Source organism: Eucalyptus grandis, chromosome 7, assembly GCF_016545825.1.
Source record: "Eucalyptus grandis isolate ANBG69807.140 chromosome 7, ASM1654582v1, whole genome shotgun sequence".
Classification (NCBI taxonomy): domain Eukaryota; kingdom Viridiplantae; phylum Streptophyta; class Magnoliopsida; order Myrtales; family Myrtaceae; genus Eucalyptus; species Eucalyptus grandis.
Genome location: NC_052618.1, coordinates 56,241,292 through 56,246,589, shown reverse-complemented (window position 1 = coordinate 56,246,589; position 5,298 = coordinate 56,241,292). Strand labels below are relative to the sequence as shown.

General features: G+C 36.4%; 1 long non-coding RNA gene across 1 annotated transcript; it reads right to left on the bottom strand.

The window, feature by feature from the left end:
* Positions 1-2,526: 2,526 nt before the first annotated feature.
* LOC108961028 lies at positions 2,527-3,213 on the bottom strand. Its single transcript, XR_001989001.2, has 2 exons — positions 3,039-3,213; positions 2,527-2,884 (listed from the first exon to the last, which is right to left on the bottom strand). It is a non-coding gene; the product is annotated as an uncharacterized LOC108961028 (long non-coding RNA).
* Positions 3,214-5,298: the final 2,085 nt, after the last annotated feature.

Sequence of the window (5,298 nt, the reverse complement as noted above, 5' to 3'; positions counted from 1 at the left end):
ATGGGACTGCTTGCAGGGGTTTCCACGTCACCTATCTGATTTATTATCCTTGAATTTTTTATTTTTTATTTATCTTCCTCTTTTCTTTTTTCTCAATCAAATCCTTGTTTATATATAAATACACAAACACGCGTTCTTCCTTCACATATTGACAAGAGATTTTTCTTTGCTGGATTTTCTAACGGATTAATTTTTTTACTCAATTAAAAAGTTAGTCAAATTGATCTCCACTTAAGATTTCAACTATTCTTTTGACTTTGAATTGAGGATGGTATGCAATAATTAGCTCGTATGAAGAGGTAGACATCATCGATATAAGACAAATGCGCAACTTAAACAAGACACACATTTCTAAGTAAGATACAATCTCTATGGTATAAAACTTGACTTAAAATCAACTCAATATGAGACAAATGCGCAACTTGGACAAGACACGCATTTCTAAGAAAGATGCAAGCTCTGGGGTATAAGACTTGACTCAAAATCAACTCAATAGAAGACAAATGCGCAACTTGGACAAGATACTCATTTTTAAGAAAGATGCAAGCTTTGTGGTATAAGACTTGACTCAAAATCAACACGAACCAAAACATGTTTCTTTACTTTCAGCAAACAACTATCAATAACCACATTCACACCATTTCATAGTAATGCAAAATGATGCAAATAATCGATACAAATAGAACAAGAAAGAACGAGTTACCAGCCCCATTTGCAGGCATTTAGAATTATGTTAGAACATTGAAATTGTATCTTTTCTATCAAAAGTAGGACATGTTCATACGCCTTGCATGAAATTGACATTTCAAAAGAGGAAACATTCACATCAAAATTGCCAAGTTTTGAGAAGAAAGACGAAAGTTTAGTAATCACGATATTAAATGAATAAAATAATGTTTTTTTTGTTAGTACACACTGCCCCAGGTGTCTTAGTAATGTCGCACATAATTTCACACCTTAATCGGATGTTGTTTTGAGTGTGAACAGATTGGATCAATCAATATGGTAAAATGAAAAAAATTGGAAATGTCGATATTATGATGAGTGAGGAAAAAACCAGGCCAGAGTTGCAGCGACGGCCCAGTTATAGCCACGGCCCTGCTTCGCCCCTACCATGTTCCAGAAGAGAACTTGAAAGGCTCTTTTCTCTTTCGGGACTGTTAGGGACGAGCCTGTCGTCCGTGGTGTTTCCTCCTTTAAGGACTTCTCCCACCTTTGTACATCAAAACGACCGTGGCCTAAATATTTAGAAACCTCGTCATGCCTTTGTCCTTATCATGTTCCTAAAACACACTTACTTCACAGGACCATTCGAGACGGGAGTCTCATTTTTATGATGCGTTTGGTAACTTTTCTATTTTTTTCTTTAGAATAGAAATAGAATAAAAATACGTTTGAGTATGTTTTATTCGTGGGAACAAATTTGTTCCCAGAAATATATTTGGAACAAGATCAAGAAATAAATAAAAATAATAATATTTCTTTGTTCCTAAGAAGAACTCAAAAATCAAGTCCAAGCCACTTTTTTCTCTTTTTTTTTTTTTTTTTTTCCTTCCTTCCTCCTCTTCCCATAGCCGGTTGCCAACCCTTGGCAAGGCTAGCCTCGTTGGCTTGAGTCTCGCCCAACCACCGCAAGGTCGGCCTTATTAGGCCGGGTGATGCCAAGCTCGCGGTGGTTGGGCGAGGTCAAGTCTTTCCCAATCAAGGCGAGGTCAAGTCTTTCCCAGTCAAGGCGAGGCCAAGCCTAGCCCAACCACCATGAGGTTTGCCTCATTGGCTCTCGTGTGGCTGATGATCGGCTAAAGGAAGAAAAGAAAGAAAAAAAAGGAAACGAGAAAAGAAAATTTGAGAGTCGTACCAAATGCTTTTCTATTTCGGGAATAGAAATTTTGTGTAATTATCAAACGTGTTATTCTATTCAGAAACTTGTCTAGAAAACAGAAATAGAAAAAAAAAAAAAACTACTTTAGAATAGAATTTTTTTTTTCCGAAAATAGAAATGTTATTATATGCGCCCCTAGTGTCGTAGAGCCGTCCCAAGAACATCAAAAGGACAGTTCCCCACTCCAGTCTTGAAAAAGAGTGGCGGCGACGAGCTGGCGATGGAAGCTGCCCGTCTCTACCTGATAGATACGACGGATGTTTATAGCTCAGCGAGCGCACCCACGTCGCTCACGCCCTTTCATTTAGCAGTGATAGAGGAGAGATGCATATCAATCTTAACTGGCATTTTCTTTTGCCATAACGATTCGCTTGATGATGACATCTTATAATTCCTCCATTAAGTTGTTTGTTCAATCATGCCTTAAAAATAACGAAGAAAAAAGAGTAAGGAACTCCCTCAAGTCATCGAATTAATCGATTGTTTCAGTGGACAAAAGTCAATCTCCATGATGAACTTCTGCAATACTTGATTAGAACTCATGGGGACGGCGAGTGACTAACGTTCACGCCAATAAAATCAAGTACGAATTGCTTTCTTTTTGGACCTTTAAGTCACATTAATGTTATCAAACTTGTTCCTCCAAAGCAAAACATGCGTGATGGGTAAATATGAAGTGCCAAACATATTAAAACTAATACACGATTTTCATAACACGATTTTCATAACGAGTCACACGTATGTTTTAGTTAACATGGATACATGAAAAAACACATAGCACATCGACTTTATTCCATATATTTCCATTTGACCTCACAGCTGCATTCGGTCACCTGTTTACTCGCATAATAATGCAGAATTCTGAAACTTAGTGGCGATATTTCCATGGCAAGCATCGCAGTTTAGAGCACGACCCCTCCGCCCACTCGCTCCTGCATTCACCTCCCTTGCCGTCGCAGCACTTGCACTGGACTCCAAGAGTAGCATACATGTTCGAGTCTCCTGCAAAATTTACAACAAGATCACTGATTCTTTCATTATAAAAGAAAAGGGCAAAAAACTAAAAATTGCAGTTTACATGCTGTACATATCAGTAGTAAGGAATTAATGATGCTGCGTATTCTATGTTAAAGACGTTGGAAATCTATCTTCATACGGAGTTGATGATGGACAAAGTATGGAGCCGCTGCAACTTCTCTTGGGCTCGTATACATTGCAACGATCATCATCACGAGGAGGCCAAAGTGCTTGAGACCACTCATTGCCAAGTGAATGAACAAGAGCTCTTTCGAAGGGTTTGTATCGCTTAGAAGGGAATGAAACCCTTGAAATCAAGCTCCTATTTAAAGAGTTCTAGCTTGCCAAAAGATAATTTAACAAAAAAAAAAAAAAAAAAGGAAAGGAAAGAAAGAGTGCTCTAGATCTTCTAGATGGCAGCAAGATGTCCTTGTGGAAAGAGAGGACAAAACTACAAATTCAAAGTTAATGAAAAGGTTTGAAAGTTTCCCAGATTTTCCATGCCTGGAAGTTTCCCAGACTTTCCATGCCGTGCAAGAGAGGCTATAGGGGAGGAATTATTATATGAGTTTAGCACATGTGCTAAGTTGAATTCGGACGTTTGAAAATAGTGGATCGCCTGTGGGTTTATATTGCCGCGCATTGTTATCTTAATTTCTACATTGTTTAACTGATTTTGAACAACGCGTTTTTCTCTTTCTTTGACGTGACAGGTCTTGATTTATTATGTAGCACATTTCCAGTTTTGACCAGAAATTTTTTTCCCCTTTAATGTTGGGAACTCATTCTTTAATTCCCATGCTGTCGCACTAAGACTCAAAATGTCACTAAGCTTTTTGATTAAATGATGTACTCTCTAGGGACTAAAGAACATTCGTACTCGATTGACCTCTCTGATTTCTAAAACTATAACTCTTTTAGATGCTGATGATGCTTCTAGAGTCCCCGTGGAAATTGTTCCTGAAGAGCTGATAGCTATTAAATTACAAAGAGGTACATTCTAGTGTTTATTTGTTACGACTATCTATATGAAAATTAGAACAAAATATAGATCATTACAATCATGTTACAATCAAAGAATGGTTTTTAGAGGGACCACGCTGGAAAATTAGAAAGAGCAAGAATTGAATATCAATGTGAATGTACAATGTGAAGCGAAGATTTATATCACGATTTTCTTGTTACATTTTTGAAAAGATGGATTTTTCTTCCAGGCTGGTCCATTTCCAAAGGAGTTGATAGGTATAAAAAAATTATTTTGTGGCTTGTTTGTTTAGAGCTGGATAAAAAGTACTTTTTCACTTTTCTGCCACCGACTTTTTGAGCAACTGGTGTAAGTGGTAAAATACGCGATTGAGCAGTGGAAGAAAAATCATATAATATATATCCGATTCAGAGTCTTCCTTGTATATGGGTATCTTAAACGTGGGGTGGAATTATTGAAGTTAGATGGATCCAGATACGAAACAAATGTAGGTGCATGTTCTTTTTCCCTTTCGAATTTGATCTTTTTCATGTTTGGGAGAGAGGTTAGTACTTTCCATATTTCAGTATGGTTAACCCCTGTTAAAACGCAAACCCTATTTGCATAAGTAACACATTCATGAACATATAAATCATGAAAAACCTTTTAAATTAAGGGAGGAAATTCGTAAAAATTGTACTCGAACACTCTTGGGTCACTTTAATGTGAAAGATTGTGCTGTCACTCTTAATGTATGTCAAGATCTGTTAACTATTGTCCCCATCTAAATTGAGTAGAAAATTAGGCAACAACAACAACTACCTTAATTTGCCGAAGAATTATGGTAGAGATCGAGATTCTATAAAGAAAAGCAGGAGAGAACAAAAGAAAATCAATTACCTAAAGTCTGACATCCCGAGTCCACGTTAGTGAATCATGGGATGATTAAAAAACACGTGGAGAAAGAGAGATTAAATATTGATTTCAAAAGGAGATTGAGGAAAATAAGAACACACGTGATAATCATTATTTTATTTTGTTATTTTATTTTATTTATTTTCGAGAATAGATTTGGAGTAGAAATCCATTTGATAATGCAATTTCATTTTTCTATTTATGAAATAAATTTTTACTCTAAAAATAAGTTTGGAATAAAAAATGAGAGGTATAAATTTTCTATTTTTATATTTTATGAAACAAAATTGAGAAATAAAAACTATTTTCATTGTTTGCTCTCGCAACTAGTCGGTTGTCCACTACCTACCGCCCATCGCCAGCCATCGTACGCCGACCATTGTTGATTGCGCGCCACCACCCGTCGTCCACCATTGCCGTTTTAGAGAAATAAATTTTATATCGTTATCAAACAAATTTCTATCTTAGAAATAGATATTTTATGTGGTTACTAAATGCGTATTTTTACTCAAAAACTCAT